The sequence below is a fragment of the Canis lupus genome, chromosome 18 (assembly GCF_011100685.1).
Source record: "Canis lupus familiaris isolate Mischka breed German Shepherd chromosome 18, alternate assembly UU_Cfam_GSD_1.0, whole genome shotgun sequence".
NCBI lineage: Eukaryota > Metazoa > Chordata > Mammalia > Carnivora > Canidae > Canis > Canis lupus.
The window spans coordinates 26,519,305-26,545,312 of record NC_049239.1 but is presented as its reverse complement, the minus strand read 5'-3'; the positions used below and the strand labels follow the sequence as shown (position 1 = coordinate 26,545,312).

Genomic DNA, 26,008 nt, shown 5'->3' with positions numbered 1-26,008 from the left:
GCCCTCCTCCCCTCCCCTCCCCGCTCTTTCCTTCTGCAGAGGCCGGAATCTCCCGCGGTTGTGGGAGCCGGCGACCCGCGAGGGGCTCGTCCCTTGTTGTTCCCCTCAGCCATCTGCAGAATGGGGAGGAAGGGGGGGGCTGCAGCAGCGCAAGGGCAGCTGAGGCGAGTGGGCCACGAGACACCCCATATCTAGACGGGTCTGGGGAAGGGTGCAGAGGGAGGAGCTTCACCACCGCTCTTGAGCATTCAGAACTTTTTTTGGGGGGGGGGAGATTGAGACATTCTCATTTTTCTAGAAATAGGCTTGACTATCGTGGAGTTTGGATTTATTTTATGTTCATCTTTGCCTGTCGTTTTCTGTCTGCATCTTCTGGCTTGGATCCCGTTGGGAGAGGTCTCTCTCTCTCTCTCTTTCACCCTCCCTTGCTCTGTATCTTGCACCCCTCCGCTCACTCGGGCTGGACTGGGGGGGGCGGAGGTAGGGGTCCCGGCCAGCTTTTTTGCAACAACAAGATTTTAACGTGTTCCAGTCTGGGTTTTGTTGAATAATTAGAAATGGAAATATTTTTTCCCCTTCCCTCCCCCTTCTGAAAAAAAAAAAAAAAAAGGGGGAAATGTGAGCTCTGCCCTGATTGGTGGGTGACGATTTTAGTCCGCACCAATGAGCGGGCGGCCTGGTCTGTATTTATTTAGTGCTCTGGGGGAGTTTTTCTCTTTACGCAGCGCCTGTAGTCACGGCTGGAGCCTCGGCTGGGGGACTAGGAGGGACGGGAACGGGCGCAGGGGGAATCCGAACTGTACCTGTTCGGAGATGCGCGACCTTGCAGCGGGGCTGGCGGAGCCCCGGAGGGGGCCGCGGGCTGGTGGGCCGGCCCGGCGGGGAGGCTCGGGGCGCCGCGCGCGCGGACGGGGTGGAGGCCGGGCGCCGGGGTGCCTGGTTCCCCTCCGCGCTCCGCTCCTCCTCGCCCTCCACGCGCCTGGCTCGCGCCTGTGCGGGCCGAGCCGGGGGTCGCGGGCGGCGTGGAGGAGGCGCGGGGGGCGCGGGGCGGGAAGGCTGAGCAGCGGCGGAGCGCGCAGGGGAGGCCGGCGGGCTCGGCGCCGGGTTCGGAGCCACCCCGGGCTGGAGGCGGCGGCGGCGGCGGCGGCGGACCGAAGACGCCGGCAGACTCTGCCCTTCGCGAATCTTTTTGCGGTCTGGGCTTGCTGTACATAACTCGATAGCCGGAAGCCCTTACCCCAAAAAGCATTCGCGGAGGGCGCGCTCGTCGAGAGGACGGCGGCCAGCAGCGAGGGCCGGAGCCCGCACCTTCCCGCAGCGGCTCGACCCGAGCCTTCCCGGCCCTTTCCCCGCGTTCCACGGAAGACACACACGGTCCTTTCCTTCCCTCGCGTCCTCCCCGCGCTCCCGGGGGGCACTGGTCACCCGCCCGTCCTCCGCGCGGGTCCCCCGCCCCCAACTTCTACATCGACTTTGTATCACAGGGGGAATGGGAAGCAGGCGGTGCGCGTGTGTTTCCCGAGAAGTGGAAAGAAGCTAAAATACAATAAAAGTTTACAGAAGTTGTGTCTTCCCCCCACCCCCGCCCCTGCCCACGCCCCGCATAACCCCGTCCACCCCCTGCAAGAAAAGGGACCCGGTCTGAAGGCCAAGTCAGTAGCTGGGATGCGAACCAGTTTGGGACACGTCCTGGGCGTTTTCGCCCTGATGATCCGGGTCTGCAATGTAGGGGTGGGGAAGCCCTTGGGGAGGGGCGGGAGGCCCTCGGCGCCCTCTGCCCCGGCGTGGGGGACCCGCAGGTGCGGCGGCCGCGGGGGACTGGGCAGCTCCGAAAGACGGAGAACACCCAGGCGCCGCCCGCTCCCCGCACTCTTTTTACCCCCCGCACCTGCTTCCAACCTAATTTGGGGCGTTTGGCAGCCTCAGGTCTCTCCCATCTCATCCTTTTCCAAACTAAGTAGCACGGAAGGGGGTAAAACAGGCGAAAGCTGGGGAAAGCCCCGCAGAGAAGGCGCCTTGGAGAGATGTGCTTGCACCCGACTCCGCAGCCTAGCAGCAGCAGCAGCAGCAGCCCTGCCTTGGCCTCTCCAGGCGCCCCGTCCTGGGGAGGGGAGCGGAGCTGCAGGGCTGAGGATTGCCTGGGGGTCCCCCTCCTCCCCTTGCAGTCGTTGGCACTTGGGGTACAAGTGGCACAAATCAGGCCTTCCCCGTGCTCTGCGCCCCGTGTCCTTCGCCAGCTAGAGACAGTGCTAGACGCCCTTAGGGACTGGGCCAGAAGGACACACAGACACTGGCCGGCGCCCACAGGGAGGAACACGGGTAGAGGATGAGTCTAGGGATGGGGGAGCCCGAGACCCGATGGCCGCGAAGCTTCGCGTTCTCGGGGAGGGCCCGAGCCGCCCCCGCGCCCCAGCCCCCGCTGCCTGGCGGTGGGAGCGCCCAGCCCCGTGCCCCTCGCCGCTCCGGGCACCCAGACTCCGCCGTGTGCCGGGAGGCCTGAGGACTGGGAGTCTGGGCGTGCTGGGCACGGCCACCCTCTCCCGGCTGCGCCGCGGGAAGGCTCCGCGGGCGAGGACGGCGGCCTCCAGGGCTGCCGCAGAGCCCCTCTCCCCAGATAAAGGAGATTTTCCCTCCCTGCTTGCGTTTCCTGAGAGAGTAAAAGGGGCCCTAAGATGTGCAAAGGAGATGGAGCGAGAGCAAAAGCCCGGGGGGCTTCCCCCCTGCCTCTCGGCCGGGGCCGTCTGTGGAGCGATGGCTGCGGGCCGAGCGATGCGCGCAGGGGCGGCCTTAGCCTAAGGACAGCTTCGCCCCCGGTCCCCCGGGCTCCTCCTCGGCTCCGGCTCCCTCCTCGCCCCCTGCCCGGCCCGAAGCCCGCGCCTCCCCCCCCCCCCCCGGAGCGCGACCTCCCGCAGAGCTGGGCCAGGCGGCCCTGGAGAGCGCACCTGCCCCGGAGGCCGGGCCGCGCTGCGGGGTCACTGCGGCCCGGCCCCGCGCCCCCCCCACCCCGGGACAGGGCCAGGGGCAGGGGCAGGGCCGGGGCCGGGGGCTCGGGAGCCGCGGCCGGCCGGCGTCGTGCGCACAGCGAGGCCCGGCTCCCCGGCTCAGCCGGACAACTGTTGCTGCCTCGAGGCGGCCGCGCCCGCAGCTCCCGAGCCCGCGCCCGCTGCTCGCCCTCCGCCCGGCCCGGGGGGCCTGCGGGGGGGGCTGGGCCGGCCGTGGGGCGCCCAGGGGAGGACCCCCGCCCCCCGCAGTAAGGGCTAGTCTGGGGCCTGGGGCCGCTTTGCTTCCTCCTGCAGGCGGAGGCGTAGCTTGAGGCCGGGTCTCCCCCTCCCCACCCCGCCTTGCTGGGAAGGGGGGGTGCTAGCTTAGGGCCCTCGACCGGCTGAAGCACACCCCTCTTGAAAACAGCCACGTCACCCGGTGAGCCAGGGGCCTGATGGAAACTTCCAGGCCCTGGCACCTGATGTGGGCCTCGCGCCCCTACGGAGGGCCCGAGGTCGGGGTGACCGCGGGAGACCCTTCCTCCCCATACCCTCGCCCTGCCCAGGGGGTCTCGCAGCCCCCCAGGGAGCCCTCAGCCAGCTTAGTCTCCTGCTGTGCTGGAAGAGCAAGGCCAGAGGTTGTCTCTGGAGCTAAGGAAGGGGTGCAGGCACCACGGGGAGGCACCCCCACCCCACCCCGGCCTTGTGCCCTCTAGTGGCTGGGCCGGCCTGGCCAAGGCGGGGGGTGAGGGTGCACATGCAGTCCCCCGCGTTCCTCCGCACCTGTGACCACAACCAGGTTTTCCCCCTTGGCCTTTCTGTCCTCTTCCCAACACCTGAGGTTGCTTTGAGTCCTTCCGCCCAGCTGCCTGAGGTTGGAGGCAAAGGAAGGGGCTGAGGTGGAATCCAAGAATCCTGGGCACACTTGCTGCAACCTGAGGCCAAGACCTCCTTTGTCCCAGAGACTTCTCCAACCCGGGTGCTTGGCGGGCATCCCTGGAGAGCTCTCCTGGGGCATCAGCATCCCTGCTTTGCAGCCCCCTCCTTGACTTCCCATGAAATGTCCCTGCCCCCCAGCTCTGTCACTCGTCTCCTGAGCCAGCAGAGTAACCCTCCCCATCTTTTTCCCTTTTAGGTAGTCAGACCTGTCCCGACAGCCAGCCGGAGGTCTACACGAGGGGTGGCCACGGTAGGAGGGAGTCCCAGAGGCCTCACGGACTGGCGAGTCTGAACGAATGAGCGCCCGAGTCCCAGGTGAGTGAAAGACACCCCAGCCCAGGGCCCCTTGGCCTGGGCAGAACCGAGGAGACCCACACACACTGCTCACTTGGCAATGCGACACAGGGAAGTCAGGGATCCAGTGCTTGGGGACGGTCCTTAGTGGCTTCTTTTGGCAAAGAAAGGCACCCGTCACAGAGGCCACTAGGAAAGACAGCGCCCCCCGAGACAGCCCCCTTCCTGTTTTATCCTCTGGCAGGACTTGGGCCCCGGTGTGTGCAGGCCCCCAGCACTGAGGGGTGCAGGACTTCTCAGTGGGGCACATGGTCCCCCGCCACCCCCGACCTCCTGGGCTATTTCTGACCTCTCGAGGCCCCGGGGAGGTACGGCCTGGCAAGGTTATTTGCTGAGCCCAGTTTCTCTGAAGAAATGGAAGTGTTGAGTTCTTTCTCCTTCACTGAAGTTGAGCATAGGACAGGCAGGAAAAGTTTTAGGTCATTGATTTTTTTTTTTTTTTTTTTGAGGGGTAAGGCTTTAAACTCTCGATACATTTACTTTTCCTATTAACCAGCACAATCCTCTGCTATCGAGCTCTTGTTTAGCTGCCTTTCTGAGCTTCAGAGTCCTACTGTGAATTCGTATGGGGGAATTCAGTGCAGAGCTTGGCAGAGAACTTTGAAAGTCCAAGGCTGTTGGATTTGTAAGGGAGAGAGCGAGCTACCTGGCTAATCCTTGGATGTTACGTGAGCAAAATGTAGGAAACTGCCGGAAATCTTTGAGGGGGACTTGAGGCTTGGGGCAGAACAGAAGCAAATTGCATGCAAGACCTTCAGCTGATTATAGGACAGGCCTGTTTGCTGTATGAATTGAATGGCTGCTACGTGGATTGTTTGAAATGTTTACATTTTGAAAGTGGAACTCAAAGAAGAAATAAATTTGACTGGAATCCTCTGCAGTCCTACCCTGTAAAGTGAGGACAAGGTCTTCAAATCCTTCATTGACCCTAACTCCCTTTAAGTTCCCCTTTTAATGTAAGGATCTGAAGTTAACAACATCTGTCTTTGGGCAGTAGGGTTGTTGTTCACTCCAAATGGTTATTAGCTCCTCCTCCCCCACCGATATTTCAGTTTCATTGCAGAGAAGGCTGAGAAAATAATACAGGGATGGGATTTTCTTGCCTGAAGGGTAACCTCTTCTGATCATGTTTGAAAAAAAAAAATCTGTCAGTGGGTTAAACCTCCTGTTTAGATGTAATCTGGAGCATGCACAAGTTAGCAAGAGCCTCGAGGGTATACAGACCAATACTTTCATGTTATAAATCCAGACAGAGGTTCAGAGAGGTTGGGTGCTTTTACCAAGGTCACACAGCTGGGGCTCGCACTCCGACTGTTTATGGTCTACTCTGGGTTCTTTCTTTTTTACTAAATCTTTCCTACCATTGCCAAATAATAAGTTAATCAATAAACACAACCCAGGGTGTTGTAACGGATTCCCTTCCAAAATGACTTGCATTTAGGAAGCCAGGGTTCAAAGAAGAGTTTACCGAAAGTTTCTTCTGCTGGCCATTAGCATTCTGGAGGCATCCCTAGGCCAGGCAGGGCTCCTCCCTCTGTCTCTGCCGGCAGGGCCTGCTCTTCAGAGCCTCCATGTTGGCCTCCGTCTGCTGAAGAAGTCCTCAGCACGAGAAATGTGCTGTGTCATACGATTCAAGGGATTGGTCCCTTTCACAAACTGCCCCAGAGTGAAGGGGCTCCAGGGGCCCGGGCCCCTCTGCCTTGTCCTCGCCTCTGGGTGGCCTTGGGCTCTCTTCCTTCCTGCCTGCTGGGCCTGATTGTGAGCTGCTGGGGGGGGGGGGGGGGGGAGTAAGGTCTAGTTCCGAGTCTCCCAGGGTCTCCTAATCACTTTCCAAGTGAGGAGGACCCTCAGAAGGCACTTCCAGACCAGGCCGGGACCCTGTGATCCTGTTCCTCGGACATCTTCAGAATGCTGCACCTCCTCTGCTTGTAGGGCCTGATCGGCCTCGGCCTAAGGCTTACTGCCAGCCCGGAGCTGACGCCACTGGTTCAGCTCTCCGTACTTCCACCAGGGACAGCGGGTCTGAGGCGTGGGGAGCGGGCCCCAGCACCCAGGAAGAGCAGCCACCGGGCGCCTTCCCCAAGACACCACCCTGCTGCTCCTTTCCTGGCCTCCCCCCACCGTGGGCTCCCCCACCGGGTCTCCCCTTTGGGACAGGCACTGGCGGGCAGCTTCTGGCTAGGAAACGAGATGCTTTTCTTTGCTTAAAAAGCAATGGGTTTGAGAGAAAGAAAAATGAAACGCAAGTTACAGCTAGGTTCAAAAGCAAAGCCCCGGGACTGTCTAGCAGTGCGGAGGACTGAAAGGGCTCGGTCTGTCTGGTTCTGACTCCTCAGCTTCAGGACCCCACAGAACATCAGCTGTACCCTTCTTAGGCTTTAATTTCTCCATCTATAAAATTAGATGCTGTAGAGCTCAGACCCCCTCATCCATTCGTTTATTCAACAAAGGTTTACTGAGTTCCTACTACGCGTCAGGCCTTTTTCTAGGAGTTGGAGATAGAAATAAGTTATTCTCCCCTGAGAAGTCAATGAAGCTAGGAACTTCTTCCCAGAAAAACAAGAATAGAAAAGGGAAACCAAAACAGCACAGTTATCCTACACATAATTGCAGGGGGTTCATGACCTCCCTAGGTGCCAGGAACCCCAAGTTAAAATGTGTCTGCCTAGCTAGTCTCTCTACATTTTGCGATACGAAGGGTTGAGGCTTAGGTTGCATCATCACAACTTGACTTGTAGGCACCTACTTTCTTTTCCTTGTAGCGCACTGTGGCGTTTTGTCACGACCTTCAGCTCCCCTTTGTTGGAGGACAAATATCTATTACTTTCTTAATACTGCAAACAGCTAGACAGATGTTGAACAGAAAGACGAGTGACCAAAAGGCAGGGTAGGCGTGGAGCTGAGGGACGGAGCAGAGGAGAAGTTCACCCCCAGCCGAGACGGGACCTGTAGGGCTTCCAAGGGGCACCCGTCTTCTAGGCTAAGTCCTCTGGGAGGAGAGGGGGGGAGGTTGGCGTGGAGCTGGGCAGGGTAAGGGCTGAAGGCCCACGGCGGACCTCGGTGGCGCTCTGAGCACCGGGCACAGGATCTGGTCCGGGCACTTACCGCAGGCGGTTTCGTTTGTAAGGTTTTATGTACCTATTTGACACAGAGACAGAGCACGACTGGGGGAGCCGCAGAGGGAAGGGGAGAAGCAGGCCCCCACCGAGCAGGGGCTGACCCCAGGTCCCCAGGGTCACGACCAGTCCTCCCGGCTCCCCTCCCTCCCGCAGCCAGTGTTACTGAGGTTTTCGGGGAGGGGAGCTCAGGAGTCTCTAGGCCCGGGCCCTCAGAAGGGATGTGGAGGGGTCAGTGGCAGAGGCTTCCTGCTGCCACCGCTTCAGGGCCTCTCCCTTGGGGCGCCCTCAGAATCCCTCCTCGCCCTGAGGAGACCTTTGGCTTTTTCATTTAGGGGAAGGGGACTTCAGTGACCGCGGTAGCGACCAGAAGGTGACGCAGGGAGACGGAGACGTAGATGCTGCTCCTCGGCGCGCCCAAGGCTCAGGCCCGGCCCAGTAGGGTCTGACCTGGGCAAGCCGGGGGCGGGGGGACGGCGCAGCCGCAGGGCCCGGTTTCTACTCCAGCAGGATGGCAGCAGGTTGCTGCGGCTGAGGCTAACTAGAGAAAAATTCGTCTACATACAAACTGGTCCTGTTCGGTTTTTCCATTTCCTCATCTGTAAAAGGGGATAGTGCTGGCAACCCTGAGGTTCTGGTGAAGATGAAAGGAGATCATGCATGGAAAGTGCTTCGTAGCTGCTCAGTGCTCAATAAATGGTCGTTGTTCTTGCTGCTACTGTTGTTATTATTGGGATTTTTTTTGTTCTGTTTGACACATATAGCTATGGCATATAAGGCTTAGATCCTAGAATCAGCCGTCATAGAGACAGAGCTATTCCCTGAGTGACAGATAAAAGATAATCTTTTCTGGAAGCATCTGTCCATTTGCCCCACAGCCTGCCAGTGCCCAGGATTACCCGGCTGGGAGCAAATCAGAAGGGCTGATAGGAAAATCTTTTTCTCTACTTTATGCATCCCTACACAAAGATTATCTCTTTGGGGTTTCATTCCCCTTTAATTCCTTGCTTTCAAGTTTTTTTTTTTTTAATATATTGAATTCATCACAATTATTTTTGCAAATCATTCTCTTTTTAAAAAAAATATTTTATGTATTTATCATGAGAGATACAGAGAGAGGCAGACACACAGGCAGAGGGAGAAGCGGGCTCCCTGGGGGGACCTGATGCAGGATTCAATCCCAGGACCCTGGGGTCATGCCCTGAGCTGAAGGTAGCCACTCAACCACTGAGCCCCCCAGGGGTCCTGCAAGTCATTCTCTTTATACTTCTTTGTTTTTTTTTTTTTTTTTTTAACTTTCTATTCAGTGAGAATGAGCGATTCACCTAGGATGCTTGCCATTCCCCTTTTACTTTCAGCTTCTATCCAGTCCTAAATTTTCGGGGCTTAGGTGATTCCCACCAAGGACATAGTAAAGGAGAAACAGAAGGACAGGACCGGATGACACCACTTGCTGTTGTAAATCATGTTTTCTCTTTACTTCTCACACATATTTTATCTTCATTCTTTTCTTCTTCCAGCTTCACTTTTCATGGTCTTAGAATCTGTCTCTTCTTATCCCGTGGTGGGGGTGGGGGGGGTGGAGAGATCTTTGCTTTCCTCCCTATGATCCACTTGATGTCCCATTAGGCATTTCTTTTAAGTCTTGGCTGCAAACTAGAGGGGTGATTATAGGAAGAATGGGATGTAGTATCTATATTTCTGGGTAGCACTAGAATGGAAGGACCAAAGCTTTCCCCCAAACCTGCGAAGCACATCTTAGGCCATCCCAATGAGAAAGAAGAAGATATTTTTGTTTTTATTTTTTACCAATTTTCATAGAAACTGGAGGCTCCTGCACAGACTCTCCATTTCAACTCAGAGCCTACCTATTGCTTCTACTCAGTGACTTTTCTTCTCTTTTGTTTTTTAAAAAAATCATAATTATTATTATTTTTAAAAGATTTAATTTATTTATTCATGAGAGACACTGAGAGAGAGGCAGAGACACAGGCAGAGGGAGAAGTAGGCTCCCCGCGGGAGCCTGATGCAGGACTCGATCCCGGGTCTCCAGGATCACACCCTGGGCCGAAGGCAGGTGCTAAACCGCTGAGCCACCCGGGCTGCCCTAAAAAAAAATCATAATTAAAAGCTCAGGGATATGTCACATGCAGTCTACACACCTCTTCTTTGAAGCCTTTTAAGGAGAGGATAAAGGCAGCCTAGTTTGAGGGAGCAGTAAAACCTAACGGTTGAGTCATGGGCCTCGAGGCTGCTGAGAGCTGGCTTTATTACCCAGCTCTGCTCTTTCTGGGTGCGTGCCCCTGAGCACCTGTACCTCCAAGTCAGTCTCCTTATCTGTGAAATGGGGATATTAAAGTACCTACTTCCTAATGACGTTGTTGCGGAGGTGAAATGTCAGTGACCACACGGCCTTGTACTCCCAGCACGTAGTATAGACCCCGCCGGCACTCATGCAGACCCAGGACCAGATGTCACTCTGCACAAGCTGGAAACGGTGACGTTTCAGTCACTAAGTGTAGTGAAGTAGGAGATGAGTCTCAAGTCAAAGACCTTCTGATCATACCGGGGTTTTCCAGAAGTTGTGAACCCATCCGGAGCTCAACCAGTTGTGATGGCATGAGGGGACCTTGCTGAGGGCTTCCCAGCCTCTAAGGAGAGCTGGTCATTCAAACTGCGAGGACCCTTAATAGCGCAACAGGCAAGTAACTTAGATCAACTCTGTAAAGGAGGTACCATCCCCGGGTCGACTCATCTGTCAGGCCCAGATCTTAGGTTAATAGGAGGAAAAAAAAAAAATCAAGTAGAGAAATAGTTTCACTATTTGTTTCAAAGTGGAGTGAGTGATTTTTTTTAATTAATTAATTAAGGAGTCTTCTTCAATACTCTGAATTTGTGGCAAGAACACTGGGTTAGGAAAAAGAAAAAGAGATAAGAATACCTACTTGCTAGACGTAGAGGTTTGATGAACCAAAATGAAATTGCCTGGAAAATTCTATAATTCTTAGCTGATTATGGGGCAGAAAGTAAGTTAATTTTTAAAAGGAAGGGTGAATTAGATATAGCCCTGCAAACTTTATCCTTTAGACTCCCACCACCTCTGAACCTTAACACCACATTTAATGAAATACTGTTTAAATAAAAGGGGAAAATAATTTCCCTCTGGTGAATTTCCTTATGCCTAACTTTCTTTTTTTTAATTTTAAAACATATGTAAGTAACGGAACACAGAGGTAGTCATTTATTATAAAAATTTTTAAGGAAAAGAAAAAAGTATTTATTGATAGGCAGCTTCCTGGATTAAAATTTATTCATTAAAATGCTAAAAAAATTAGGATGTTAAGAAAACATTTGAAGCTGTAGGATTCATCTGGGTTTTTTTTTTTTCTTTTTATGTATTTGCAGGCTTACAGAATCCTCCAATTCATAGATATTTCCCCCTTGACATTACCTTTTAGAGAATTTGTCTAGAAAAAAAGCTGTTTTGAGTAGCTTTATATAAGAAATATTTACATTTAAATATGAAGTGGTCATGAAAACTGTTGCTATCCCTTCAAATAACAAGTGGTATTTTAAAAATACAAAGTTTATTGCTTTTCTGAGGATTAGCTACTAGCTTCTTAAAATTTTTAAATGATGCTTTAGAATTCTGAGAGAAAGGAAAATCTTTTTAAAAGAAGAGGGACTTTTAAAAATAAACTATACCTTTTTTTTCATTTTATGATTGAAAATCTTGTTTCTCAGTGAGCTACCTCTCAGCTAATCTAAGATTTAATGTGAAATTTTGTGTTTTTTGTTTGATTTCTGTATAGTCAACTTGTACAACTAAAGACAATTTATCCCAGTGAAGATCATCATTTAACCAAAGCTCAAATATCTAATATATTTTATTTATGAATATAAAACATCAATTTTTCATGTGGCACAAAGGAAATATAACTTTCCAGAGAGATACGTGATAATTCATTAATATGCTTATTTTTGGGAGGTGTGCCACAGTCTTCTACTATTCATAAATCAATTCCTTAATTTGAAAATAAGACCTCTTTTGGAGTTAACTTTTTAGTTAGAAACATAATTGTTATCAAGATATTTTTCCAGCTACAACTTTAAACTGAGAGCATTTTTTTTTTAACTAACATAAATTGTAGGTTTTTATTTTAGCACTAGGATGATTTCATCTCTCTTTTTCCTTTCTGTATATGCTCATAGATTGCAAAATTTATAGATCTTAATATAACACATCAAAATAGGTTCTTTTACTTGTGATATTTATACTTACAAAAGGATTATACATGACACTGGATAGAGACTGTTATTTACTGCTTTGCTTTTTGGCAAAAATATTTTTTGCTGTGGTTTTTATTTTTTATTTAAGGCTGCATGGAGAGCCTTATAAGAAGTCAAAGTAGTAGATTCTGATAGTTGCTTGAGGAGTCATATTATAGAATTAAATCAAATTTATAGAAATATCCAGAAATGATTATAACTCAAAAAAATCATATATCAAAAAAAAGTATAAAAACCCAGGTCACAGAACTGCTCCAAATTAATTTTTTTCAAAGATTTCACAAGTCTTTCATTGTTTCTCATACCTTGCATTGCGACCACCAACCTGTTGCATTTAAAGATGCTGTGTCTGCTGCAGAAAAGAGAGGAGAACTGAAGTGATTAAAATAAATTTCTTGAGCAATTATTGGCCTCGTTCTCACTGCCATTTTCTGGTCTGACAGGCACAGCTCGAGGGCAATCTTTCCATATATATGAGGGTTTTTGTTTTTTTTTTCCTACTCTTCCTGTTGCCTGTTAATATGCACCTGTATGGGAAAAAATATGGCTAGGAGAGCTTTCTTTCTTTTCTTCTCTCTTTTTTTATTTTTTTTTTTTTTGAATGGAGGTTTTGGAAGTCAGGAAGAGAAGTCGATGCCTGTTAATTCTTTCTCTTTGAGGGGGTCAGAATTGTATTTTTGATGCCATCACTCTTGAGGCTAATATACATTTACTGAAGGTAAGGAAGGGACGCCATGATCTTAAAGATCCTCAAAGGATAAGGGAGAAATGTCCCCAGCTAATAAGTGACATGGAGAATATGGGGTAAGGAAAGATACGGGGAGCTTATTGCCACATCTTAGCTCAGTGATGTCATCAAAACCCTGAAATCATAGACTCAACATCCGTCCACATGTTAAGTTCATTACGGTATTTTTGTTTGTATGTGTGGATATGCACATGCTCACGCGCCTGTGCACTATCACAAGCAGACACTAGCTCATCTTTTTCACTTAGAAGGTAGAACTTAACCATTTGTATCTAACATTAAAACATAGTCTCATGCTGGCTTAGTCTGACTAGTATCTCAGAAGATATAAATTCCCTTAAGTTTCATTTAAAATTAAAGTGGGGTCTACCCTATAAATAAGCTAAGTATTGACATTATTTTTGACACAGGGAAGTCTTTTTTTCAAAAGTTACCCTCAACTCTGAATTAAACCTTAGAACCCTTTTTGCCTCCTTAAAAAAACTGATCATGGAATTGTGCAGTTGTCAGCATCTGACAGTGCTGAATCAAAACATCTTTAAATAAATAAAAATTTAATCTCCAACCTTGAATATGGGGAAATCCCATCAATAATGTGGGAAAGGCACTAACTAAAATGGTTTGGCATCAGTATCAGTAAAAAAAAAAAAAATACAGCTGTAAAATTTCTAAATCCTATAAAAAGAGAAAGAACACTGATTTTATTTTCTCCTAGTAAACCACCTTGAGATCCTTAGAAGGAAAGTGATAGGGAATATAATTATGACCTTCAGTATTGTAATCACCATTATTTACTGATTTTGTTATTAAAAATATTGCAATGACAAAAAAAGAAAATAATATATATAGCAGTATAAAGAAAGAAAAAGTAAAATATTTTAAAAAGGAAAGAAAAAAATTTGATGATAGGAAATTAAACTTAGAGAACCATTGGAGCTATGTTTAAACACATAATAAATATATGAAATTCTTCTCTCTCCCTGCCTTCTTACAGGAGCACATGTACATAAAAACAAAATTTATACAAGTATTTTTAAATTGATATTCAAGCTTACTTAAAATTTTACTGCTGTCAAATTTGCCCATCATATTTCGGTAAATTTAGGAATCAATATTCTCTGAAAGAGATTTCTTTTTTCCAAACTGGAAACATGAATCGTAAGGGGAAAAGGTCAATTCATCCTTCACCCTGATAATTGGATTAAGGGCCTTCTGAGTCATAACGACGGTTAACTTTTTAAAATCCTAATTACTCCCTCGTAATGACATAATCCTTTAAAAAGTAGTAATCATTTTTAAATATCTGAAGTTTAAGAAAATACAACTCTGGGGAAGAAATCTTTCAGGAAAAATAAATGTTAGCAATTTCTACAAAAACAAACAAAAAGGTCAAACCTATTTTATTAATATATTAAAACCATATTTAGAGCAAATTTTCTTTTGGGGGAAGTTTTCAGTAAATTCAACACATATTTGATTTTAGGAAGGCATTGAATAGACTAAAAAGATAGTAACATGTATGAGGAATTTGAGTCTTAAAAATATTGTATTGGATTTTTTTGCTCAAAATTTTATTGACCAATTTGGTTTTTCTTTTTGATAGTTTTTTTTTTATTTTATACTCCTTTTATTTTTGAAAAACTTAAATCATTATCGATGTAACTACATTGACCTCAAAACTGTTCCCCTTCTTGTGGCCTGGCTTGGTTTGGGCTTCTCAGGGCTAACGAACTAATGAATGAATTCATAGCTGGAAGCGTTCTGTATTAGAAGAACCTCTGCCTCTCTTAGGTTTGCGTTAATATGTTTTACCAATAGGGTACCTGAGTCACTTATTTTTCTTTTCTCTTTGCTTTCTAGATAGTTCCTCTTTCTTCAGAATCTTGTATTATGCTGACCTAGCCCCATCCAAAATTATCCAAACAAAAAAATGTGTTGTCTCCTTTTTTTTTCCTTTTTCTCCTTTTTTAAGATTTTTTTTTCCTTTGCAGAGTAAATACCTTTTACTTAGAGCAAATTAATAATCCTCATATAGTCGGAGCCTTTTTATTGAGACCACTGTGGTACATTTGAGGCCCATTATGATGCAGCTTTGGGTCGAACAGTCTTGTAAACTATCCCAAGTAAACACGTGATAACAAAGGTGGGAGTCCCACCCGGATCCCAGCAGTGCTGACGCCCCTGTTGATTCTCGGTGGTCTCTGATAACAGAGGGGCGGAGGGCTACGTGTGTTTCCTGGGGGAGGCAGGGATCTGCGGTGGCCTTCTCCAAAATCAAAGTGAAGGTTCTTGGGTTTATGTTGCTCTGTGTATATGTTTATGAGCTGTGTCTTTTCCCCCAAAACCATCTGAGAGGACGTTTGGTCTAGTCTAGTTTATGGTTTTACAAAAAAAAATAGTTGAATCCAGATCAACTGGCTATTAATCAGTGAGTGATATGTTTTCATTGATTATCTGGCTAAAATCGATTGTTACATCCTCCCTCTCCCTATGCAGAAGTTGAATCAACACTTGATATCTTCAATCATGTATTCAATAGAAGATCCTTCTGGATGATGAGTCAGATGTTAGATGTAAATGAGGAGAACTTATTTGTTAATGTTGATCGTTGAGTTCTATAGGTCTGTGGATTTTTAAAGTGATCCTCAAGGGTCAGAGTAATGTACCTAGGATTTTAAATACAATTAATCCTCATTAGTTTCCTACTAAGAACAGCAACAAAGATGATAAACCTTAGTGGGGAGTAACCAAGCAATGTTTTTGCTATTTATATATTCATTGAATAAATATTAAAATTCCTTGAAAATATACGTGCATGGACTGACAGCTTCCTACCTCTCACCCGCAGTGCACACACACAGAAAACATCCACAAAGCATGCACACACAGGGAGAAATCTATTGCCCCGTTTACATAATCTTCCACATTTTGGTGTTTGTAGGTTGGCCTGAAGAATGAGCCAATTCCCAAGTCATCTTGTATATGCTCATTAACATGGAACCTTAGGATTTTATGGAACTAGTAGGGACGCTCAAGATCATCCAGCCCAAACTGTGCATCCTACACAAGGAAGGACTGAGGCAGAGGGAGAGACACTGTCTTGCCTGGAGTCCGCAGAGCATTAGTTGCTGGTCTAGGGCTAGAACCAGCGAGTCTAGTGAAGTCTGGCTCTAGGTAGCATAGAGACGTGATGCTGAGCTTTCCTGGGAAAGGAAAACAAGGAGAAAAAGAGAAGGTGGTGTTTTCCAGTTAGGGCATTTTTTTTTTTTTGGAGACAGAATTATCAAAGACTAAGTATTTTTCATCCTGTCTCTGTGTCATCCAACAGAGTCGATCAGGATAGCTTTCTCTCCCATTTTTTTTTTCATTAACTCTCCAAAAGGAGAGTAATTTAGGACCTCCCTTCCCAAGCTCAGAAATCAAACCATTCCCCCCCCACCTTCATAGAATAATACAACAAACATTTAGGAACCTTGCACCTGTGGGGCCATGTGGAGCACGCGGCCACGTATCAGCAACAGGAGGATAAATGGGACAATGTCTACGGAAACACTTGGCATCCACAGTAGCTGTTCAGTAAATTCACTGACTATCTGTAAGGACAGATTTAAATCAAGAAAGTCTTAAATAGCAATTAATGTAAAGAAAAATATATTAAATTTAACGAAAGCTCCAAACGAATGGCCGTGGCACTGGAAGAAAGAGACGCTTAGCCTGACGGGGTTCACACGTGTGAGCTGCGCTTCGCAGGTTGACGAGGGTCTTGGTGGGCAGTGAGCGCAGGCGCGTGGGCCGTGGGACGCGCACAGGACAGGTGTGCGGCGGCAGGTGCAGGGTGCGCAGAGCTGGCGGGAGATGCTTTGCGGCGGCAGCCGGGGCTGCAGCGACGGGGAGGGAAAGGGCCTCCCGGAGGTGGCAAGAGCCCCGCTGCAGGGAGGTGGGTGCTGAGCAAAGGACTTTGCTGTTTCCAGGGCGTCGCGAAGCCGCGAGGGCTCTGCACGGGGGCGCCGAGCTCTGGTGCTGAGACTGGAGGGGGCCTGGGAGAGCCCCTGAGGGAGCGGGGCCAGGTGCGCGGGTCCTTAGGCGAGGCCGTTCTTCATTGCTTGAGGGCAGGGAGGCGCTGCCACCGTGCTCCCTAGAAAGACAGGCGTGCCGGGGTCCGAGCCACCGCAGGGCCCGTGGGCCGCGGGGCCAGGGGTGCGGCTGGGCCCGTCCGCTCCTCCTGGGCTGCGGGCGCACAGCGCAGCACCTGCTCCCGGGCCCGGCGGCCACGCAGCTGCGCCCCATGTGCCCCGCCTGGAAGCCCCACGTGCCCCACCTGGAAGCCCCTCTGAACCCTCACCTATAAGCCCTCCGACGCCCCACCTGGAAGCCCCTCCGACGGGAGCTCCTGAGTCTCGGTTTCCACCACCTGTTTACTGAGCCATCCCTTTCCTGAGCTGCGGCCTTTCTCCCCTCCAACCTTGAGCTTACAGGAGGTGACACGTCTCCCCAACCTGACCCCTGCCCACCCCGCGGCTCCCCTCCCTTGGGGCTCCGTGGGCCCGCCGCTTTCTGCTTCTGCTCCTCTGTCCTCACGTCACTGGGCCTGAGGAGCCCCCTGCTTCTGCTGCCTGCGGCTGCCTCGGTGTCACAGTGGGGGCTGCCCAGTCAGCCGAGGGAAGCCCCTTCTGCAGGTGTAGACAAGACGCAGCCAGACCCCAGGATGACGTAGGGCATCAGGGCACCGGCCATGTGTCCGTGTGTGGAGGGGACCCCGGGGTCATGTCGACACGTGGGCCTGACGGTGTAGGCCTCTTGGGTAGCAAGGTACTTCGGGGCAAGGGCCCTAAGCCGGCTGTTGAAAGACTGCGTCTGCCGTCTCACATCACTTTAGGAATTTGATCGTGGTTTAGGAATTAAACAGAATCCTTTTGTTAGTGAATAGCACATACAGTCTCATTTCATTTTTATGATATGATCCCTATCTGCTCAACTATCCATCTATTCACTGATTCTTATACCTGGATATCTGGATAAAATTCTCTGGGATGATATTCACCTACTGGTAATGATGGTTATTTCTAGATGGTAGGACTTGGTGTGATTTTGTTTAACTTCCTTTTTGGGGCGGGGGTGCGGCCTGGTGGCTCAGCGGTTGAGTGCCTCCCTTCAGCTCAGGATGTGACCCTGGAGTCCCGGGATCCAGACCCACATCAGGCTCCCTGCATGGAGCCTGCTTCTCCCTCTGCCTGTGTCTCTGCCTCTCTCTGTGTCTCTCATGAATAGATAAATAAAATCTTAAAAAAAATAAACTTCCTTTTTTGATGCTTTCATGCATTGTTTAAATTCCTAATAGGAAATCAGAATAACAGAATGGAAGGAACGTTGGCTCAGATCACAATAACCCTTATGTGTCCCTTACTACCTAATCTCTTTCTGTTTATTTTTTTCACCATATAAAAACCAAGATTTTAAAAGCCCCATCCAGCTCCCCAAATCTATTATCATAACTCTCTTTCTTTATATAAAAATCACTTTATGGTTCTTGCTTTTAAAGATGGAATATGCTTTTTAAAAATAGTTGGTGGTTTGGGGACACCTGGGTGGCTCAGCAGGTTAAGTGTCTGACTCTTGATGTTGGCTCAGGTCATGATCTCAGGGTTGTGAGACTGAGCCCCACATTGGGCTCTGTGCTGGGAGTGGAGCCTGCCTTTAATATTCTCTCTCTCTCTTTTCCTCTGCTGTCTCCCCCACCCCCAAAAATAAAAAATAAATAAAAAATAAAAATAGTTTGTGGTTTTAAATATTTCCTAGGCATATATAAATAGAATAATAGATGGATGAATGGATGGATGGAGATAGACACCAAAGATACTATTCCTCTCGTACAAAATGAGATCATATGACTGTTTTAAACAGTTATTACATTTAATTTTACCTAGATTAAAAGAAGAAAAGAAATAAAATAAATTACTAAACTTCAAATGAAGCATTCATTTTTCACGGGAAATATCATTTCTTAAAATATCCCTTCTAAGGCCAAGAAGAAATTATGAAGTACTTCAACATGTTGCCACCATTACTTTTTACCCTACGTGATTTCATTTTAAGCAGTATTGATTTATGCCCTGCCGTGCAAGCACTTTTTCTTCTTCCCACCTCCTTTTCCCTCTTTTTGATTTTTATAGTTTTATCATTTACATTATATGTGATTGTTATTTAGCTGTGTTATTATTGTTTGTACATCATCAAGTTTTGTATCACTCTATGGCCATGATTCATAGCTGTTGTCTAGTGTTTGCTCCTTTTGTTACCATAGCTTCTCCATCCTTGAGTTCTTTATTTGAATTTATTGTTTAACAGGCCAAGTTTCACTGAAAGCATGTTTATTTCTTTCCAAATAACTCATTGGTACTGTTTCATTGAGTTCTTTTATATATGTTGCCTCTATATTTGAAGGCGCATTCTATTCTTGGGTTACACCTTATTTCTAAAGAACTATGTAGTTATTTCTCCATTATCTTTTTGGCATTGAATTTATTGAGGAGATGGCTGTCAGCGTGATTATTTTTCCTTGCAAGTAATTTACATTTTCTGACTGAATGTCTGAGAAGTGTTTTCTTTATACTTGATGTTATATTTTGGTGTTGTGAGTTTTACATTCAGTATTTCTAGAACCCAGCAAATACTTTTTATTAGATTAAATTCTTCCTGGCTTTATATTATTAGCTGTAAAACCTTCGTAAGTTGCCTAATCTCTTTATGCCTCCATTTCTTGATCTGTAAAATGGAAATAATTGCAATACCTACCTCATTGAGCCTTCGGAATGATTTGAGTTAATGTGTATCAAGTGCCTAGAATAGTGCCTGGCACATAATAGGCATTATTTTCAAGGATATGACTTTTTTAAAGAAATTTTCTTGTGTTAGGTCTTTTAATACTTTTTCCCACTGTATTTATTGAGTTTGCTGATTTAAAGGTACCAATTTTATTATTATTATTATTATTATTATTATTAATCATTTTTCTCCTCTATGCCTATTGGCCTCTCTCCCTGACTTGCTTTATCTTCTCCATACTTTTCCATATGCATATATTATAATGATCTCAGTTCTTTATTCTATAACTGTCATTTATTTCCAGCTCTGTCTTTGATGTTCTTTGGTATTTTTATTTATTAATTTCTAATGGTATGTTTTGGCATCCATTTGTTTCCTTAGATCTGATTTTTTCATCTCATCCTGTTTTAGTTTTTTTTAAGATTTTATTTATTCCTGAGAGACCCAGAGACACAGGCAGAGGGATAAGCAGGCTTCCTGTGGGGAGCCCGATGTGGGACTCAATCCCAGGACTCCGGGGTCATGACCTGAGCCAAAGGCAGACGCTCAGCTGCTGAGCCCCCCAGGCATCCCTCATTGTTTTATTATGTTGTGAACTCATGTTCTTATTAGGTTATTCTTTGTTAAACACACATGCGAAGAATTTTTTTCTTTCTTGAGTTACATTTTCCAGGCTGGTTATTTGTGTGTCTTGCGTGCTGTGTTAGTGCGTGCGTGCATGCGTATGTGTGTGTGGACCTTGCATATACTTCCATTGATGTCATTCTATTTCTTGTTATCTTGATCATGCTTTGACCCTTCCATGCATATCGTATCTTCTCTCTAGTCTTGTAGTGTGAGTGATGTCTTGCCTACCATCTCACAGTAGCGTTTATTTTTTTCCTTAGGGGCTATACTTTCAGAGCTATCTAGTTTTCCCTACAGCCCGAGATCAAGGGAGCGGAGAGGACTCGGCTAAGGCAAGCTTTGTTAGACGGTGTGGGGTCTGCTCCCTCTTTGGAGATTTTATGAGTTGTTCTATCCCGGAATTCACAGCATCTGATTTGTGGGGTGGGGGGTGTGGATCTCCTTCTGATGGATCAATGGTCTCTGGCTTCAGATCGATGCCCCATTCAGGACAGAGTACTGTGGTGGCTGTTTCTGCCAGAAGTAGCCTCCTTGGCCTCTGTTTCTCTCAAGCAGCTGCTTGCATCTGTTTCTACTACTTCCCTGTGAAGAAGAAAGAAAAATACTAGCATATCCTCAATTTACTTCTCACTTGGTTTGGAATTCTAAGTGAGAATTCTCATGATTGGCTCGACTCATCACCAGAGCTTTTAAGAAGTCAGGCTGGTTAGGAGCCTTGCCATTTTGCTGCTTGACTCTGCCTCGGAATTGATTTCTTTCTCAGCTGCTACTTTTTGAGCCTTATAGTATTGGCTGTGCCCCTCTCCTTGTTAGTTTTTACTAGAGAAATTTGTTGTTATTTCATTAGATATTGGGGAAGGAATTTCTGCGAGGTGATTCTCTCTTTTAACTCATGATCTTTCTCTGGACCTCACGCACTTCCATCTGTCTTGTTTAAATCTCTTAGGAATATTGAGGGGTTGATAGTAAAATTTAAAAAATATGGAATTATATTTAGCTACAAAATGAAGACATGCTCATTTCAACCAGTTAAAAAATACAAGGATGCATCATTACAAAGTTCATATTTTCCTTCCAGCAAGTGCCCCATTTCCATTTCTGTGAGATAACAGCTTGAGTGTGGGAGGTTATGCCTTTAAAAACACAAGCACCCTTTAGAATCAAGGTACAGTGTGAATCTATTATACCATTAATGTACACACACACATTTGGGTTTTTTTGTACAACTGGTTAATTTGGTGTGATGTTCCCTGTGGTCTCAGGAGGCGATAACTTGTGGAAGCATGTAAGCTCCTTGAGAACAGGACTTGGACACCTTCTCCCCTGCCCCCAACACACACTGCTGTGTCCTCGGCACCTACGGCAGCCCCCAGCACATAGCAGCATCAGTCCATTTTTGTTCCATAAATCAGCAAATGAATGAATAACAGGACTCAGGTATTTTTATTTTGAAAGGCATTCATACCATTTGTCTTAGTCAGCTCGAGCTGCTATAACAAAATACCATAGACTGAGTGACTTAAGTAGCCATTTATTCCTCATCGTTCCAGAGGCTAGATGTCCAAGATCAAGGTCTTGGCTAATTCTGTTCCTGGTAGGAGCCAGCTCCCTGGCTTGTAGAAGAATGCCACCTTCTCACTGTGTGCTCACATGACCTCTCCTCAGTGCATGTGCATTGAGGGAGTGAGTGCGGGTCTCTTCTTATAAGGACACTAATCCCACTGTGAAGCCCTACCTCATGACCTCATCTAAACCTGATCACCTCCCAAAAGCCTCACCTCCTTAATCACTAGGGTTTAGGGCTCCAACATGTGAACATATTGGATTTGGGGACAACACAAATATTCAACACATTACCATTTGAGAGCAGTAGGTAAAGACTGGGATATAGGAATCGCTCTAGGCTATTTGAGTTCATGTATCCCTCTAGCTCTATCATCGTGACTGTGGTCATGGTGGGCTTGTGCACCAAGAGGTAGATGGGTAGAAGCCCAGGATCTGGAAAGAGATTTGAGTCTGATCTGGGGTTTTCCCCTCTGGCCTAGTCTTTAGGTTCATTGTGTTCTAATATTCTTGTGAAAGGTCAAGATTACAGGTGTACCCCTAGAGAGGTTGTTTCATTTCAAAGATAAGACTTTCTCAAAAAAAAAAAAAAAAAAAGACTTTCTCTTTAAAAAAATTTTTTTAAATATTTTTATTTATTTATGAGAGAGAGAGAGCATGAGGAGGAGGGAGGGGCTGAGGGCGAGGGAGAAGCAGACTCCCCACTGAGCAGGGAGCCCGATGATGCAGGGCCCCACCCCAGGACCCTGGGTGAGCCAGGCAGACGCTCAACCGACTGAGCTGCTCAGGCATCCCTCAAAGATAAGACTTCCGTCATCAAAGCCTTCAGGAAGCTGTTCTGCAGCTACTTTGAGGCTGGATGTGAGGCTGTGGAAGGCTTAGTGCCCACTCAGCTCCACTGATGGAAACTGGTGTAGAAAAGTTCTCGGCATCAAGACTAGCAGAATCCTAGTTTGAGCAATGTGAGGAGGTGCAGCTACTCGACACCACTTAATAGTTTCTCCTGAGGACTTTTTTTTTAAATTTCTTGGTCCAAAGGATAGTAATATTTGAGGTATACCTCGCTATTAATCAGATTCCATGTTTCCTCTGCAGAGATAAATACACATCAATAATGAATGAAGAAAATCGTACTTTGGTGAACTTTCAAATCTTGAGTGAAAAATGCTATTAAATGTGATTTTTAAAACTACCCTTAGCAGTAAAAAACAAAACAAAACACCAAAAACTTAGGTTGTAATTTTGTTATTTGGTATGTGGCTTCCAAGCATCTTGTCCTGTTAGGGTGCTGTGTATTTTGTTGTCTTTTTAAAAACATAAAGGACTTATGTTAATTTGGGAAAAATTTCATTCCAAGTAGGAGAATGCATTCAGAAGGAGAAACAAAAAATTTGTTGGTATTCCTAAAGCACACATTTGTTGGCCAGCTTGAAGAAAGATAGTGTAAGTGATGGGTTATAGAAAGTAACTTGGAGAATTATTATTGATATTCCAAAATTTCATGGCTTAATCTTAAAAACTAAAAGCTTATTTTGTTTTTATTTTATTTTATTTTGTTTCTGGTTTTTGGTGATTGAGTTTTTGGTTTTTGGATCACATAAAATCTATGCCCCAATTATACCATACTAAGTTTTACATAAAACTTTATTTTAATATGTTATTTCTAATTTAAAAAATCCTTCAAAGAATCAGACCAATATTTTTCCATGTTTATTTTTAGCTCAGTGTTAAAGTTATATAAGAATTTAATCCAAATTTGCCTCTGAAAATGTAGACATAATCTGTTAATACAGAGTGAGACATGTAACTGATGTCCTAACCTGATAATTTCGTGACCAACAATTAAAAATTGTGATGCTGTTGGAGAAATACTTGAAATAAATGAAATAACATGAAGCTTTTGTGTTTAAAACTCATTATTATGTAACATAGGTTTATTTTGAATTGTAATATTGCAACTACATGTTTCATCCTCCTTATTAATTCCCAGCTATATCTTACCTTATAATATGCACTGTACATGAAAACAATTAATATGTATTATTTAAAAATAAACCATAATTCTGAATGTTGAATTATTTCTTATTTCTCTTCTTTGAAACTACTGAGAATTTATTATATATAGTTAGATATTTATTTTGGCCTAGACTGGTTGAATTTTGTGATGCTCAAAATTTTCTGGACAAATAATCTTCAATTAAACTAGATATCCTTTATTCTGCAAAAGAGAGTAATGTTAAAATAGCATTAATGGGTTTATATGGGTAAAGGTCCACTTTATTTTGTGTTACTTTTGTTGGAATTTTGCTATTTTGTCAATATAGACCTGCCTGAAAATTGTGTACTTTAGCTTGTTTTTGTGATTTTTAACGTGCTTTTATTTTTTTAAGGGGCACAAAAGCCATTTGAAAGTGGCTACTGTTGTTAATAAAATGATGGAGTCAAAAAATTGAAACCCAAAATGGAAAAAATAGTTAAAGCTAAGGTTTCCATCACCATCCATTACCCGCACCAAATACAGGACCCTTCTTGTCATGATTCCACAAGCTCCCTGGATCCAGGATGTGCACCAGCTCACACTGCAAGAGGAATCTGGACTTTGTGTTGAATTGGGTTGTGTGAACTTCCTTCTATCTCTTATATGTGATTTGAAAATTTCTTAAAGTTGGGAACTTTTCAGGAACATTTTAGAAGTTGCGATGCGATTTTCTATTACAAGTCAAATTACAGCTACATCCCCCACCCTGCCGCAGCCCTAGCAGGCCCTTAATTCTGCGTGTTGAGACAGAATGGAAGCTTGGTCTTCCTCAGGTCAGGTGCTCTGTCTGGGGGTGGGCTTTGCAAGAAGTTTCATGATTTGCTATTGGGAGCTGCCATATATGGAAGATTCCCAGGGAGGGCAACCCTAATACTTGGCTGGGTTTTCTGTGGTCAGAATGGTCAGGTTGTCTTGTTACAGGAAGGAACTGGGAGTCCCTGGGATTTCTGGGGACTGGAAGATTACATAGCCGCGTGAACATGGGCCTGGAATCCCTTGCCGCTTCTTACCCTGTTTCTGTCTTGGGTGGCCCATGGGACCGAAGTGGATTGAATGATTAATTTATTTTTTGGTGAGTAGTAGAAAATGCTCTGGATCTGAGGGTCATTTCTTTTTCTTTTCTTTTTAAAAAGATTTTATTTATTTATTCATGAGAGACACAGAGAGAGAGACACACACAGGCAGTGGGAGAAGCAGGCTCCATCCTGGGACCCCTGAGCCCAAGGCAGGTGCTTATGCACTGAGCCCCCCCAGGTGCCCCTCTGGGGGTCATTTCAGGGGCTAACTGGCTGTGTCCTCTAGAGCAGCTTGTTAAACCTCTTTGTCTTCATTTTGTCTTTTATAAAATACGGACCGTAATAATTGCCTCTGGATACCATAGTAGTGGCTTTGAAATCTAACAAAGCAGAGCATGTTGGAGGGTATGAAGCACTATGTAAATATGAGGTGCTCATTCTCCTGTCATAATTACAGGCCCCTCTGGAGAAACTGGGTGCCACGGGCCTTGCACCCCGAGGTGTGTGCAGGCACATGTTCTTTGCAGACTGTGTCGCCCCGCAGCGGCCCAGGGGGCAGGTGGCCTTCAGGTTGTCTTTGCTGTTGGGAGATGGCCAGGGACCCGTGTGCCCCAGTGTGCCTCGGAGGCTGCCGGCAACACTGGGCAGGACCCAGGTCGGGAGGGGCCGCGACATCGAGGCCTGGGCCTGCCCCGGGCACCTCCGAACCCCTCGAGGGAGCAGGGCCTACTGCTTGTCAGCATCCCAGGAAGGCCGCTCTCCGAGTCCTACTTTTCTGCTTTAAGATTTTGTTTGTTTGGGAGAGAGCCGGCCTTGAGGGGCAGGGCCGAGGTGGGGGCGCAGGCTCGGGGGCTCACACGGCGCGGCCGCCCTGCTGAGGGCAGGCGCTGCCCTCGCCCGCCCGGCCCAATGGCGCCCACCGGCCGCGACAGTCCGAGCGCGGGTCTGCAGCCCGGGGGCCCGCAGGCAGGAGGCCCGTCGTCGCGGCCCGGGGCGGCCGAGGCCGGTGCAGCCTGTGACTCCGGCTGGAGGGCCGCGGGGACGGTTGGGTCCCTGCGGCTCGTGAGGGCGGCCGGCCCCTCCCCAGCCTGTACCCCCGCCGTCGCGCCTGGGCACAGGACTTGGGGCTCCGGGGGCAGCGCCGCTCAGCCCGAGGAGCGCAGCGCCCTGCCGGGGACACCAGGACGCGGGCTGCGAGACGCCCATGCGAGGCCCCGCAGTGGGCACATCCTTCCCGGACTGAGTCTAGTCAACATCTCCCCGCCGGGGCCCCATAGAAGGACCTGCAGATACGGGCCTTCCTCGCGCTGCACCGTCCGGAGTGGCTGCGCTCCGCGACCCTGGGAACCTTACCAGGCGTCTCCAGGCCGCGCTTTCAGGATCTGTACCGGCAGGACTGCGACAGGCCCTACGCGACGGGCCCTACGGCGGACCATTGCTCGCAGGTTCAGTGAATTGCTGTGTAAAGCGCTTGGCTCAGAAAGGAGCACGTCCAACGCCTAGTAGTTATTCAC

At 47.3% G+C, this 26,008-nt stretch overlaps 1 long non-coding RNA gene and 1 other non-coding gene across 3 annotated transcripts in view; both read left to right on the top strand.

Annotated features, from left to right (window-relative positions):
- Positions 1 to 26,008, top strand: part of LOC119864204 — a 67,912-nt gene that overhangs the window by 756 nt on the left and 41,148 nt on the right. The window contains exons 2-3 of one of the 2 annotated variants that reach the window (XR_005373305.1): positions 4,117 to 4,235; positions 7,726 to 8,083. This is a non-coding gene — a long non-coding RNA (uncharacterized LOC119864204). Of the gene's footprint in view, positions 1 to 4,116; positions 4,236 to 7,725; positions 8,084 to 26,008 lie in introns of those variants that run through there. The other variant, XR_005373306.1, reaches the window with a different exon arrangement.
- Positions 1,186 to 1,248, top strand: MIR129-2 (microRNA mir-129-2). Its single transcript, NR_049260.1, has one exon. It is a non-coding gene; the product is annotated as a microRNA mir-129-2 (primary transcript).